This window comes from Pleurodeles waltl, chromosome 4_2 (genome assembly GCF_031143425.1).
Source record: "Pleurodeles waltl isolate 20211129_DDA chromosome 4_2, aPleWal1.hap1.20221129, whole genome shotgun sequence".
NCBI classification, from domain to species: Eukaryota; Metazoa; Chordata; class Amphibia; order Caudata; family Salamandridae; genus Pleurodeles; species Pleurodeles waltl.
Window position 1 is genome coordinate 335956969 of NC_090443.1, and position 15842 is coordinate 335972810.

At 43.7% G+C, this 15842-nt stretch overlaps 1 long non-coding RNA gene across 3 annotated transcripts; it reads right to left on the bottom strand.

The window, feature by feature from the left end:
* Window positions 1-653: 653 nt before the first annotated feature.
* LOC138292654 (uncharacterized) lies at window positions 654-15839 on the bottom strand. 3 transcript variants are annotated; one of them, XR_011202748.1, is made up of 3 exons: window positions 15702-15839; window positions 12416-12580; window positions 654-1468 (listed from the first exon to the last, which is right to left on the bottom strand). It is a non-coding gene; the product is annotated as an uncharacterized lncRNA (long non-coding RNA). The 3 variants fall into 3 exon arrangements; XR_011202749.1 differs by lacking the exon at window positions 15702-15839 and adding an exon at window positions 15310-15345; XR_011202750.1 differs by lacking the exon at window positions 15702-15839 and adding an exon at window positions 15255-15308.
* Window positions 15840-15842: the final 3 nt, after the last annotated feature.

Here is a 15842-nt window from a genome sequence, read left to right on the forward strand (position 1 = left end):
TTAATTTGTGGCTTTCACACTGTGGAGCCCAGTGGACCCTTCAAAACAGAAATGATGTTCTCCCATCTACCCTCCGAGTGGGCTGCGATTACTATTCTGCACACTTACACCACAGTGGGACTTTCTGCTCCTCCCTCTAGGACTCCCTTTTCCAACTCAATGTGGCTTAGCTCTGTCTTAGTTTACTGAACTGAAATAGTTCAATAAAATATACTGTTGTGAAATAGTGAGAGTCTGGAGGGCGATGAGTCACACAGATGCACACACGCTGGCAGCGAATCCCTGCAAACATCACCACACAGCTGCTCTTGTCCTCTCCTTGCTGTCATCTTCTCTCTCTTACCTTTTATTTTCTTGCTTCTATGTCTGCTGCTTCTCTCAACATCAGCTGTTTTTACATTCACCCTCTCCTAATCTTCTCTCGCTTTTGAATTTTTCACCTACCTCGCTTAGACTATTCCCTTTGTCTTTTTTGTTATCTACTTTCCTCTATGTCCACCATCCTCATCCTCAGCTGCCTTTCTTACATCCATCCTCAAAAGATCATGAAGTCAGCAAGGAGAGAATGCAGACAGATCTGTCAAAGGTATATTTTCTTTCACTACTGCCCACCCCTCGACATTCAGCAGTACAAAATAGTCAATTAAGGGGTGATAAAGCCTGGGGCCCTTTAATTAATTCTTGCATCAGATGATTTTATTCTTCTCAGTCCTGAGGGGTGAACAGTAATCAAGTTCAATTTCAACAGTTTCTTTATAACCCAAATGTCACAAAATAACATTCAAAGTCAATTCACAGGATTATATGGGTGTATTGCAGACTCAAAGCCAACGTTACAAAAATAAGTCTCAAAACCATAGTAGAAACATATAATATCATTAAAAGAGAATTAAAGTGTCGCACAATGTTAAAGCTAGTTAGCATATGCTAGACTAAAACGTCTATTGCAACAATACAAAAGATCAGGAAAAGCATATGATTCTTGGTCACTAGAACCAAGCTTTCCGGACTAACCATTTCAAACTAAACTTTAACCATCCTAATACTAAAAATATTTGAGATAGGTCTGCAAGCAGAAATTCTGTAGAATATTTGTTAAGAGAGGTGTGATGGCATGAAGCTATACAAAGTATGAGGTCTATACCTCAAAAGGGTCCATTAAGATTTAAAGATAGGAAATGGTCTGAATCTTCACTAACTAAACCTTCCTTAAATCAAAATTTCCTAAGACGATGATGTCACAGTCGAAGCTTTTAGAATGAAACTCTAATTGATTTTAATTGGAAGTTACAATTTCCAACCCCTGACACATCCCATCTTTATACTGTTTGGTCTCAAGAATTTCAAAAGAGTTACGACTGCCAAGCTTCAGAACAGTTCTCTCTTCGTCCTTGGGTAGTTTGTCGAAGGCTTTCTTATCTTTCATGCAGAATTAGCTTCTTGTTGACTCAGTCTCTGCTCCTAACACCTGCATCTCGAAAGAAACATTTAATAAAACAACTTCACAATGAATATTAAGTGCAAAAGGAAAATTATATGTGTAGGCCTTTACTCCAACCAAGTTAATAAAACACAAATATATTTTCAAACGGCATGACTTCTAAACACTACATCTAAGAATATACAAGACGGGTATGCTAAATTATACTATTAAAACATTAGTCTCAAACAGATATTCATAAAATGATGATTATAAGCCATAAACAAAGATGCACTCCACTCATATGCTTTGCAGTGCAGGAATCAAATGAATCACATTAAATGTTACACAAAATGTGGCCACCATCTTCTGTTTCCCACTGTAAACATGCATTATGAAGTAGCTTGGTGCAGCTCATTAGTGCCCTGCACTACTCCTGTTTTTTTAGGGATAATGAAGACAGAAGCAGGAAAAGAAGGCCCTTGGAGCATTGTTTATTCCCCATATTTCCTTATAGTCTCCTCACCTTCCTTTAAGACCAAAACAACCAATACAGGGATTAATTGTAGTTTGGAATGCACTCAATGAAAAAAATCGAAGCACAGTCACAATGTAGAGTATCACTTTTCAAAAAAGGAGCACAGGGCCAGATGTAGCAAAGGGTTTTTCCCATTCTGTGTTAATGGGAAAATGTGTTCGTACATATGGCCCACAGATTCTTGTGAATCTTGAGAATTCTGCCACAGCTCATCATAACTATTTAACTCTATGAGCATCTTTCTTTACCCCCTAGTGGTAAGCAGAGTTGACTTTTCCACCATCATCTGGATAGCAGGTGTAATCACCTGTGATGTTCTTCTCAGTATGACTTCATAATGAATGTGGGTAGTGTGCCAAAGAATCCACAATTACAATTGGAAGAGTGATTCTGTACAATGTGACCCTATACCCAAGAATCTTTGCCGATATACTGAAGAATGAAACACTTGTATGACTACACTTTCTTATGTCATGATACTAGCCCTGAAGAAGGTTTTCTAGAGAAATTGAACGAAACATGTTGGCTATTTATAAAACATAATGGATTAAAGAAACAAGCATTTGCAATGCAATAGGGCTCACAGTTGCAAGAGTTAGAACTATTGGCATTGTAAATGCATAATTGGACTTTTCTTAACACAAAAATAGGTCAACTCTGCCTCATTTGGTCTCTTCCTGCCACATAATTCCGATGGCCCTGCAAATAACTAAAGCACTTTAATTTACCTTATTCCTCTATCTGCAGCAAAAAATGAAAATGTCATTTAGCATCCTAATTTAAATCTGCCTTGCTAATTCCAATGGAATACCACTTTCACCACCCCGTCAACAGAGTTGCTGGCTGGCTAACACAATTCCCAAGAAAAAAGACACAAGACAGCCACAGAGGAGTAACAAGACAAATAAGAGAGAAATACACTAGAAGGGTCACCCTAACATTTCACGAGTGTTCAAACAGGCATAGTGTAATAAGGATGTTACATAGGCCTGAAGCATGGTCATAACTGCAATAAGGAGAGATTAAAAAAACATATACAATCATCATGTAAACCCAATAAAAAACGTTATCAGAAATACACTTTTGGCATTAGACTCGAATGCTCAAAACACTACAACAAAAATAGCATTTGGAAGAAACATGATCATGTAACCATACAGCCTGCGCCTAGAGGGCATAAACAGAATGGCAGAATGTAATACAGTGTAACCATATATGTTACCTGTAGAGAGTGTAGTGCTTCAAACATTTTTAAGCCTAGCAGACCTACTGCAATACTATTACAGACAAGGCTTTTAAAACGCAAACTATTCCCAGCTCTAAAACAAAAGTTCCAGCCTTGAGAATGTTTATAAAGACACTGAGGTTTGGGAGGGGTTATTATTTTGGGGTCCCCACTAACCTAATGAGTGGACCCAGAGATGACGTAGACAGAAAGAGTGTCCTAGGACCACTACAGGCTGGGTGATGGGAAAAAATGTTTCGTAAAAGGAATGTCCCACAAAGCATAATGGGGCAAGTTTTCAGAGTGTAGTGAATATTATAGTATTTGCTCTCCCGCTGTGTCGAGAGAGCCGCTGAGGATTCCTATCGTTTTCCTATTGAAACAGCTGCAGTTTGTATATTTTTTAACTGCTAAACCTAAAAAATGTAGCAATGGAGTTGCAAATTTAAATGACTCAAATTTGGTAATAAGATGATGTAACTGGTGCTTATGCAAAGTGCTCCAATGCCTCCAATCAAGCTTGCCCTTTAAACTGCCATGGCCGCCAAGGATCACGAAGGGGAGAGACAAAAGAAAAATGTAAATTACTCCAATTCCATAACAATGTGACATAACAGATACTCATGTAAAGCACTGCAATACCTCCGAACTTGTTTGCGCTATATGAAACTTCAAAGCCCCATGGCCGTCATGCAGCGAAAAGCAGTGAGACAAAAGACAAAAGTAGTGCACACACATGAAAGTATATGGCGGATCGTGCTGTAATCCATGTAGCAGGGTAAGTCTGCAAGGCGTAATAAAGCAGTCTCAAGATAGGACTTATGTAAAGCAGTTACCTAGGAAATCAAGGGAATTTTGAAAGGCAAGCCCGGGAACAAATGAAAGTGATGGGCTTGGTTAAAGCCCACAAAATAGATAAAAAAAATGTCGAGAAGAGCAGTGCTTACGCACTGCTATGCTCGACCTATAAATACGTTTTGTAGAAACTATTGGAGAGCATGTGTTTTTCTTTGGTTTTTATTCATTAAGTACACTTCAATCTGTAATTCATTACGTTTCTGCTTAAAGAGCATCAGTGCCCTTTACAGCTGGGTATTGGTTGGAAGGTCACTACAAGGGACTGGCTATGGAGGCCGGTTATTGCTTAGCCACCACTGATGTTGTACATTCTTCAGCTCCCATGAAGTTGCTGAGGGGCTCAGGGTGGTACAAGGGGCCAACCCTGTGATGTAATCGAGGGCTAAAGGGTATGTTTGGTCACTTCCAGTACCCTGGTGAATAGACATCCTTATTTTCTGAGGATGTCACAGGTGGACAGAAACTGGGCTGCCTTTTAAGCCAGCTGTGAGGCTTTTGATGGGCTGGAGCACGCGGCATGCCATACACTTCCCTAGGACACAAAATCTATTTGAGGTTAGAACGTTACAACCATTTTAATATTTAATATTTATTGGATGAAATGTTAAATTAAGCAAGAAATATTATGCTATTACATTTAAATCGAATAATATATATATATATATATATATATATATATATATATATATGTATATATATATATATTTCTTTTTGTTACATAGAACTTTTTACCACACTTCCGCAGTTTCTCAGTGCAGTAAAATAACAGATGTTATGATGACTCAATTTATGGGACTTAGTTTGCCCAGCTCAGAAAGTTGAAAGGATATGTCGGCCTTACTGGGAATCACACGTGTGACCTTCAGATCACCACGTTTGTCACTGGCAAACATTTGGCTCACTGTGCCATTCTCCAGGTAATTTACAGTGCTGGGAGTAGCACAGTGTTTGAGATCCATGACAATATTATTGAAATGAAAAGGTGGTCACAATGAACCAATCAACAGTAGGGTGTAGGAGTGTGAGGATTACATCTCAGATAAACATTACATTTCTGTCGCCTACTTTTGAATGTATTTCCAGACAGGACATCAGCCACCATTCTTCCCCTAAACCCCTCAAAAGGAAGATGCTGGCACTTACATCCTCCAAAAATATGTTAGTTCTCCCAGGTTGCAAACTGATAGTGAAGGAAGGATTGACAGGGTATGAAACACACAGGTCTCGGAATCATCGCCCCAAAGGGGTGGGAAGGGTTATCTGGGGCAACAACCCCAGGGAGATCAAAGGATACACAGTCCCAATTTTAAACCAATGTCTGCATAAGGAGTCCTTTAACCCAGACACAGAAGTGCTCTGTTCGCACTCTTAACAATCAACTACTGATCATGCCTTCTTAGGACAGATTTCTGTTCTTTTTATTGCACCTCACCCACTCTAGTAGTGGCATGCTTCCTCATCAGGCCTACCCCAGCCCCTCGAAGCCAGGGTGGCCTCAACGGACTAGTGGGAGCACTTAAGTAGATCCTACCGGGGGGGTCTAAAGATTAGAAATACCTTAATGATCACAAAGGTGTCCCTTTATTATCTGTAGGTATGATTAAAACAACATAAACAAAGGGGTACTCTAGGTTATTATGGTCCTATGACCCTCACCTATTGTTTTTATTGTGGTGACATGTTTCATAACTTCGAAGGCCATAAAGGACCCAGGTTTTCTTCAGGACCCGGCAGCAACATATAATGTGCAACGAGACTAGCTTGAATGGGGCATGCAGAGCAAAGCCCATGTGGGGTGTAAAATACAACCATAATTAGGGTGCAGAGGCCCCTCACATCCTTAGGCCCCCGTACCATTGTACGTACCACACGACTGATTGCTACACCCCCGGTGCCAGTGCATGGGGAAGCGCTCTCAATTTTTACAAGGCCCGGGTCACGTTTCTGATAGAATAGATCAAAGGATCAGCAATGTTCTAATTACGCCAAGGAATTTTATAGTTTGTGAAAAATTGGCAAGTTCCACAACTAAGGCTGGCATAGTTTCAATTTACCCACCACTGATATTAACTGTAGCGGAATGTTCTATTGGCAATTGTGTTTATTGGCTATCACACACACTGCAGTGGAAAACACAATAGTCACTGCTTTTGGAAGGCTACCTTCAGATGTCTGATCAGAAGAAAGTGAAGACAGATCGTTATATTGCTGAAAAACAAGCATTAGCAAAGCCAATAAGTTTTGTCTTTTTGGCCTGTTGGTTATCCAATGTTTTTTGCTGATGTTGCTTAGCTTTGACGCCATGAAATGCTTTTTATATATGCTTCAGCGGCAGCAATGAAAAACTAAAAAGTGCAGTAACTTATATGTGATTATGCATCAAGACACATGCATGTGTACCTGCCGTGTCTATGGTGAGCCAATGTGATGACTTATGTGCTCACATGCATAAACAATGACACAGCCACCATTAAATGTATGTCTTTTATATACGTACAAAAGAGGTTGGGCATCAATCTTTGAGCAGTAAATAAAAAACATTAATTTAAAGTGTGCAGAGCAATTGCAAAAAGAAGTGGGCCACAGAAAATGGCAGCTACCAGGCCCTCTAAAAAATGTAAAAATGTTTTTTTAGGGGAGTGGTGGGGTGGAAGATGCTACACAGAACAACTTCTGGGGAAAGGAATGTAAAATGGGGGGAAGAAAAAGGGAGAGAGAAAAATATTTAAAAAAGAAAACAAAAAGCCAAAGATAAGTGGTGGAAGCAAAGGGTTTTAGTGGAGGAAGAAGCAACACAGAGAGCGTGAGGAGATAGTTCCGGAAGGATACAGTACATGAGGGAGAGAGCAAGAAAACACATGCGCTGCCATGGAGAGCTGACAGAAAAAGAAGAAAGTAGTTTACTAATTGTGATTATTGGAAGGATACAAATCATTCAATAAAAAGGCTGGTAAGGACGATATGCTCCAAGGAGGGACAAATGCCAGAAGAATAAAGGAATTAGCTGAATAAGAAGCAAGAAAGCAGTGACAGGAAAGACAACTGGTGTTATGTAACGGGCTAAGTCTAAGCCCACTGTAAGTCTTCACTACAATAGTATGGTCCACAAAAGGTTATTTCAATAAGAGACAGCTAAAAGCTATATGTATGAGAGACGTAAAAAGGTAAGCAAAACCAGGGCATCACACTCAAGTTCCTGGTGTACTCCTGCTGCAGCGCGCTAGCTGTTTTTTCTCAAATTCTTTTCTAAACTTTGACTGCTTGGTATTTTATTGACGTAGTTTTAAAAATATGAAGTTTTGGACTTCATAACTTCGCCCAACCTTTAGGTCTTGTCTTTCTGTTCTGTCTGTGCCTGTTCTGGTCATTTGTGTGTTGTCGCTGGCACCGTATGTGGTCATTACTTGGGAGCCTATGCTTTCCCTTTTAAGGGGCGGGCACACCCACAAACGTTAACAACTTTATGAATGCTATTTAACAGAGATTTAAAATGTTGGGAAAAGGCACATGAAATTGGGTTCACCTGATGGCGTTCCCTTGCGAAGAGCAATGCACTCAGATGAATTGTTGTATTAGAAGAGGCCAGATTGAACATTCAAGCTTGCAGCCCGTTAGACTTTTCATCCTTGGAGTGGTCTCCCTTAACTTTTTGCCTCTGTTTCCCAGGTTGTTGATGTGTGCTGGACTCTGATTTTACTGTTTTTGTTACTCTGGACACTTTACCACTGATAACCAGTGCTAAAGTGCAAGTGTTCCTTTACAAAATCTGTATGTAATTGGCTTATCCATGATTGGCATATTTGATTTATTAGTAAGTCCCTAGTACAGTGCACTAGGGATGCCAGGGCCTGTAAATCAAAATGCTACTAGTGGGCCTGCAGCACTGGTTGTGCCACCCACATTAGTAGCTCCGTAATCATGTCTCAGACCTGCCACTTAAGTGTATGTGTGTGCAGTTTTTACTGTAAATTCGACTTGGCAAGTGTACCCACTTGCCAGGCCTAAACCTTCCCTTTTCTTACATGTGAGGCACCCCTAAGATAGACCCTAGAGAGCCCCAAGGGCAGGGTGCAGTGTATGGTTAAGGTAGGACATAAAGTAATGTGCTTTATATGTCCTAATAGTGAAATATTACTAAATCCGTTTTTCACTGTTGCAAGGCCTGTCCCTCTCATAGGTTAACATGGGGGCTACCTTTAAATATGATTAAAGTGTAGATTCCCTTTGGGAGCGGATGGACATGTGGAGTTTGGAGTCTCTGAGCTCACAATTTAAAAATACATCTTTTAGTAAAGTTGTTTTGAGATTGTGGGGCATATTTATACTCTGTTTGCGCCGGATTTGCGTCGTTTTTTTTTACACAAATTCGACGCAAAGCTAACTACATATTTATACTTTGATGCTGGACCCGCCTAGCGTCAAAATTCTTGGAGTTTGCGTAATTTTTTTGCGTGGACACCTACCTTGCGTTAATGAGATGCAGGGTAGGCGTTTCCACGCTAAAAATGACTCTAAGGCCTTTGCGCCTTATTTAAACTCCTGTGCAAAAATGACGCACGGGAGGCGGCTGGCCTTAAAAAAGGATGCGCAGCCGCATTTGCGTAATTTTTTAACGCCTGGTCAGGGCAGGCGTTAAGGGATCTGTGGGCTCGGAAGGAGCCCAGAGGTGCCCTTCCATGCCCCCAGGGACACCCCCTGCCACGCTCACCCACCCCTGGAGGACACCCATGGATGGGGGGACCCATCTCAGGTAAGTACAGGTAAGTAGAGGTAAGTATTTTTTTTTATATTTTGAAGTGGCATAGGGGGGGCCTTACTTGGGCCCCCCTACATGCCACTGTGCCCAATGGCCATGCCCAGGGGACAGAAGTCCCCTGGGCATGGCCATTGGGCAGTGGGGCATGACTCCTGTCTTTGCTAGCACAGGAGTCATTTCCATGGTGGTTGTGCGTCATAAAATGACGCAAGTCAGGTTAGCGTAAAAATTTTTGACTCTAACCTGACTTGCACCATTTTTTGACGCACAACCCCCATTATTCCCTACGCCAGCGCTGCCCGGTTCGCGTCATTTTTTTTGACGGTCACCAGGCAGCAACGCCGGCTAGCGTCATTCCATAAATATGATGCCCGGCTGGCGCGTTGGAATGGGGTTAGCCTGCATTAAAACATTTTACGCAAAACTGCGTTAGCGCAGTTTTGCGTCAAAAAGTATAAATATGGCCCTGTGTGCTTGAAAATGCCACTTTTAGAAAGTGAGCATTTTCTTGCCTATACCATTTCTTTGACTCTGCCTGTTTGTGGATTCACTGTCTGACAGTTGGTCTGGTTGCACTTCACACTAGACAGTGACACAAAGGGAGCTGGGATGTAGTCTGCATTTCCTGATGAGCCATCTGTGCTAGGAGGGAGGGGAGGAGTGGTCACTTACACCTGAAAGGGCTGTGCCTGTCCCTACGCCATGCAGTCTCCAACCCCCTGGTGAGTGTCTGGGGCCTGGCCTGGGCAAGGCAGGATTTCACATTCAAGAGAGACTTTGCTTTGAATTAGGCCTAAATCAAAGGAGAAATTGGGTATTAAAAGGGCACCCAAAACCACAGACTTTAGAACACTTCTGGAAACCAAGAGGAACCTCTGCCTGGAGAAGAGCTGAAGAAGAGCTGCCCTGCCTGTGACTGTGCTTTGTGGAGCTATCCTGCAGTTGCTGCTTCTGCCACAGTAAGAGGGCAAAGACTGGACTTTGTGTGCCTTCCATCTTGTAAAGATCTCCAAGGGCTTGATTTAGAGCTTGCCTCCTGTTGTTTGAAGTCTCAGGGACAGCAAAGACTTCTCTCTGCCAGCACCTGGAGTCTCTGGAGAGACTCCTACTCTGCCAAGTGGTGCCCATCCAGTTCCTGTGACCCTGAAAGGAGAAGCTGGCAGCCTAAGAGGAAGAAACCCGTGCACAGAACACTTGAAAATCAACACTCTCCTGCAACGCGACCGAAGAATCAACGCACGGAGCTGGAGAAACGATGCGCAGCATCACTGACGGAGGCTGAGAGATCGCAACCCACGCTGCGTGGTTTTCTGATCATTGTGCGGCTAGATTTCCGACGCAAGTACCGCTGGGTGTGTAAAAACAACGCAAGGCCTGCCCGGACCCGAGAGTGCTGACCGGATCGATGCATCGTTCTCCTGCGGAGAGAAGAAACGAAACGCACCGACACGGTGAAAGGCGAAACATCTCACTCATGAGTGAAATCGACGCATCACAAGCCCTTTTTGACGCACACTCGCCCGTGCGGGGTTATTTTTGACACACCCAAGGTATATTTTCATGCTAACAGTGTTAGTGTGTGTTTAAAACTACTTGAAGACTCTTTTTGCTTTTTAATTGATAACTTGACTTGTTTATTGTGGATTTTTGTCGTTTTGGTCTTGTTTTGTTTAGATAAATATTCTCTATTTTTCTAAATCTGTGTTGTGTCATTTTGTAGTGTTTTTATTAAGTTGCTGTGTGTTTTGGTACAAATACTTTACACCTAGCACCCTGAAGTTAAGCCTACTGCTCATGCCAAGCTACCAAGGGGGTAAGCAGGGGTTAGCTGAGGGTGATTCTCTTTTACCCTGACTAGAGTGAGGGCCCTTGCTTGAACAGGGGGTAACCTGACTGTCAACCAAAGACCCCATTTCTATCACAGTCCACCTTAGTACTAGCTTGAAACCAAACACCGGCCTACGTCTGAACCCCAGCTACTTTGCTACACTAGCAGGTGACCCCAGCCTACTAAAGGAGAGTGGTGGGAAAACAACTTGATCCACATACACTGCTAGACAAAGAGGCTGGTCAGCATGTGCTTGCTTTCTAAAGTGGGATTTTCTATGTTATTGTGCATTACAGGTGACACCATGTTACCGATGCAGGCACGTCAGGTGAGCTCCTGAGCAGCCGAGAGGCACCATCTCATGTGTGACACCTCCATCTAGTTCTGATTTTATTTGCCACTTTGCATGCCAAAGTCTTTGTTTTTTTCCCTTCTTATTATAGATAGGGAGACAAAGCTCGAGAAAAAACTAATGTTGTCTAAAAAGGCCAACATTGGCTGAAAGTGTCATGTTGCCGCTTCCAGCTATGCTGCATGCTTCTGGATAACACCTGGCAGTGGCTGCCTGAAAGACCTACGCTGGAATCACACGATGCTTACTGAAAGCACATTCTAAAACTTTTTTTAAAGTTTGCCACGTCTCTGCCTGTTTTGAATATTGTTATTTAGGAGCAGTGCTTAATTTGAGCTGGTGGTTTTCGGTGCGCCGCACCCGCATTTGTCAACATCAGCACTTGTCACAGCTGCCACCTGGTGGCCCAGTTTGTGGAATTTTAAGTTGAGCAGAACAGTTATTTATTAATTCACTATACATTAAAAAACTAATAGCTGCCGCCCAAGCCATTATCATAGCTTTGGGGACCTCGAACAGTCTGATTTGTGAGACTTGTACTCATGCGATGGTTAGTATTTATGTAGGGCTGTCATTGGCAGCATTGACAGGGGCAATGGGTGGTGCAAGCTGTGGTAGCTTCCTGACAAGGACTCTGGCACGCATGTGTTTTACAAATTAAGCACTGCTCAGGAAGTGGTTTTGCTGCTTCCAGTAACACTGACTTAAACAAGTTATAGCAGCTCCTCAATATGTGGAAAACCAAAGATACAGCACAAAATACAACAGTTCATAAATGGCTGCAAGGTTTGCTAAATATCCCCCTTCATCTTTAAATCACTACATTAATTTAAATCTACAATCCAGCTTAGAATTGTCTCTTCAGACCTCATCAGCAGAGACTCAAAGTGGACATTGTCAAAACTGTGGAAGACATATGTGTTTTTTCATTAGTGAAAAATTAAAAAATATCTAATTCAGCATTTGCTGAGCTGATAGGGAGTGTAAGCATACAGCCACCGTGGGTTGTGTGCATCTGTGTTTGTGAGAGAGACCACAAAAGTGAAAATATTTTTGACAAACAGAAGGTGAAAAGAAAAAGGTCCAGGCCAGTTACTTGAATTTTGAATGTTGATTTAGGTTTTTTTTCTTGATATCACTATCATGAATTTAGTTTTGTTTTAGTATTGATGAGAAGGTTTTTGAGGCTACTGTAAGTTTCAAACCCTTTCAGTAATCCCTGTATAGCCACCTCAGTTCCTTCCAGTAGTTCAGCACCTTTGACAAATGATAATAGCAGTATTTTCTTTCGACTGATTACTGGCACGCCCAAATTTAGGTCCAACAACCCTTTGCCCATATTATATGTTACTAAGTTGGGTGTACGTACACAACCTTGTCTTACTCCAGTTTCAATCTCAAATTGCAATGTGCATCCTACTATTGGCCCATACCTCACCTGTGCTGTATTTTTCCAGTAGAGCTGCTGTAAGGTAGTGAGGAGTTTTTCTTGTAGTCCTTGTGACCCAGGATAAGACACGGAGAGCCTGGTATCCAGAGCTGTTAAGCATTAGCATTGGTCCTTCAGCCCTCCAGGTTGCCAGTTTGGGAGCGTCATCTGAAGCTGCAGCTCGCAACCAACAGAAGGGGCGGCCCGGGCAGCGCATAGGGGGACATAAGGGGGTCGGGGATAAAATTAAATAATTAAATAAAAAATAATTTTAAAAAACACTTACAGCCGCCACCCTTGCCGCTCCCTCCGCGCCTCTGGAGGCACAGGCTTCCAGCCTGCCCTGAGCCATCCCTGAAGCTGCTCAAAGCAGCGTCAGGATTGGCTGGTAGCACCCAGCCAGGGTGCTCCCAGGCAGACTGGGAGCCTGTGCATGCTCTCTCCAGCCCAGCAACCGTTTATTATCGTTTTCTTGAAAAGGTTTGCAGCTGCTGCTGCTGGTGGGGGGGGTTTGAGGGGAAGGGGCGACGCTCCTCCGCCCTCACGGAGGAGCCACCCCTGATCATCTGTTGAGGCAACAGGGCAGGGTCCTGCCACAAACATGAAAGCGCTCCGCCTTCACGTGTGGAGATTGAACAGCCACAGTAGATAGCTTTTGACCTTCCACCCGAAGTTTGCAATCTTATCCTGGCAACCAGGTCCACTCCACCAAGATGGTATACATCTGTCATTGGAGTAAGTTTGTGGCATGGTGTGCAGAGAAGCATGTTTACCCTCTATCTAGACCCCTTTCTCAATGTGTCCTATTTATTCTTTCCTAGGCCCAGCAGGGTTCTAATCTGGACATCTTAAAATGTAACCTTTCGGCAATGTCTGCTTTTCTAGGATTGCCAGATCAGCAAGGCATCCCTTTTGAAATCCCTTATTGTACATAGGTTCTTTAAAGGCCTCCAAGAATTTTCCTACTAGTGCACTTTATTATGTCTCAGTGGGACTTAAATCTTGTTCTCCCTTGTTGATGTATGTTCCCTTTGAGCCACTCCACGACTGCCCACTCAGACTTTTTAGTGGGAATGGCATCTGCCCAGAGGGTCAGTGAGCTACAGGCACTCTCTATGCATCCTTCATACCTCACTTTCTTCACTGGCAAACTGGCTCTGCATATAAGGGCATCTTTCTTACGGAAAGTGGTTACCTCTTTTCATGTAGGCCAATCCATCTCTCTGCCTTTGTGCTCCACCTCACCCTTCTAAAGAACAGGAGAGACTACATACACTGAATGGACCCAAAAAGAGCTTTGTCGTTCTACTGTGATAGCACTCCTGAGTTCCAGGAGATGATCAACTCTTTCTTGGGTATGTTGGAGCCAATAAAGGGAAGGCAGTGCAAAACTATACCATATCCCAATGGATAGTTTTCTGCATCATAATCTGCTATAAAGTGGCCAAAAAGCAACCCCCCAGAGTGTTTGTGTGCTCCGTTTACCATAGGCAAAACTGTGAACACTGAGTTAACTTGCAAAGTTCCTGCCCTGGATATCAGTCAGGCTGCAATGCAGGCTTCTTTAAGCATGTTTACGAAGCATACTGTCTAGTCAGTCAAGTCCAATGAGACAGTCATTTTGCCTGTTCAACCCTACAGGACTTCTTAGTATAATCCATATTTCAGCCCTGCCTCCGGGGCGGTATTGCTTGGGTATCTCTACTAAGGTAAGGGAATCTGGCTAAAAGTCTCTGGCAGATGGACAAGTTACTTATCTTTGCTAGTGCCTTATCTTGTAGAAACTCTGTCTGGTCACAGATTCCTTACCGACCCACTCATCCTCCCCACTCAGTGATCGGATTATAGAGTTAAGCATTGATCCTAACAAGGGCTATAGATTTCCACACCAGTGCTCAGTGTTCCTCGTGGCTCTGCACTTCCTGTGTGGAAAGTCATGATCATGAAAGAAACTAATGTCACTGTGCTGGGATGGCGTCTATATAGGCACTGCTCACTTCATTTCTGGTTCGAACGATGCAGGGAACACAATGCAGAGCTGAACTATGCCACCTACTGGCGTACAGGGATACTGCACACTAAAAGTTTCTGGATCCAGTCTGACACCTGGGGAATATTCGAAGGTAAGGAATCTGCATCTAAAGTGTCTGTCAGATAAAGTGTTGTACAAAGGCAAGTAACTTGTTTTTTTATCGATAGAGCCTCAAGCTAATGGCTGAAAAAGGCCCAAAAAAGCCAGTGGCTGAAAAAGACAGACCCAAAGGCCACACTATGTATTTTGCAGGCAATAGGGCAGCCGCACTGTCAAAACCCCGACGGAAAAACAGTTTGCTGCTTCTCCTCGCAGCGCCTCTAGCCCCTTGTGAAGTGCCGAGCAGTGAGAGGGCGCATTAGGCGCTGCCAGTGCTTCTCCGCGCAGGCCGCCCGGGTCTCCCTCACATGATGTTAAAACATATAACTTATCTCGCTCTCCCTTGCCCTCTCTACTTTTTTACATCAGCCCCTTCTATTCTTCCTGCTTCCTCACTCTCTCACATTCTCCCTTACTTGTCTCTTCCGCTCTGACAATCATCCTCACACACCGCCTGTTCTCCGTCTCTCACAGTCTGTCACTTCCCCTCTCTTTCGTCTCTCCCTCCCCTCCACTTTCACATTCTTCCTCTCTAATTCCGCTCTCTCGTAGGCTCCCTCTCTTCCTTCCCACGCGGCTCTCTATCCCAGTGTCCTTTAGATCTCCCTCTTTCCTCTCGCACGTGCCCCTACTCCATGTACCAGTCCGCACTCTTTCTATTCCTCTTTCTCTTTTCACTTTCATATTTGGTCATCCCCTTCCTCTCTTTTCTCTTACCGTTCCACTCACCACATTTTCATATCCCACGCACTTTCGTAACTCTCACATTTACCTCTCGTCCCTTCTCGCTACTCAGTCACAATGTTCACTCTTTCCCTCGCATCTACCCCTCCCTCTCCCCCCACTCCCGCTCGTCTGTACTCTAGCTACCCATTCCACTCTACCTTTCTCTCCCTCCTCCTTCCTCACCTCCGGGCGAGCAGTACCCGCAAAACCCTCCCCGCCCCTCCTTTTCACACACCTACTCCAGGAAGTCTGAGAAGAAAAAGTCCAAGGTTCCTCCAATAGGGCTCTGGGGAGGGGCCCTTGCTCTGCCCCCGCTCCCTGTCCCAGGAAACTATTGAGTCACCTGGAAGGACTGATTACTGCAGTACACCCTGTACAGAGACGCCAGGAGGCAGGTGGACACCCTCGGCCCCTCACCTGAGCGCCTGGATCCCTTACCTGTGCGCCGGTCAGGGCCCCTCCGCTTTTCCAGCGTCGGGGGTTGTCCATTCTCTACACGTCTCACGTCAGAGGGCGCCTCGAGGACTTTCTCCCGGTCACACACATGAGCAGTCCCCGACTGCTGGTCCATTCCCACAC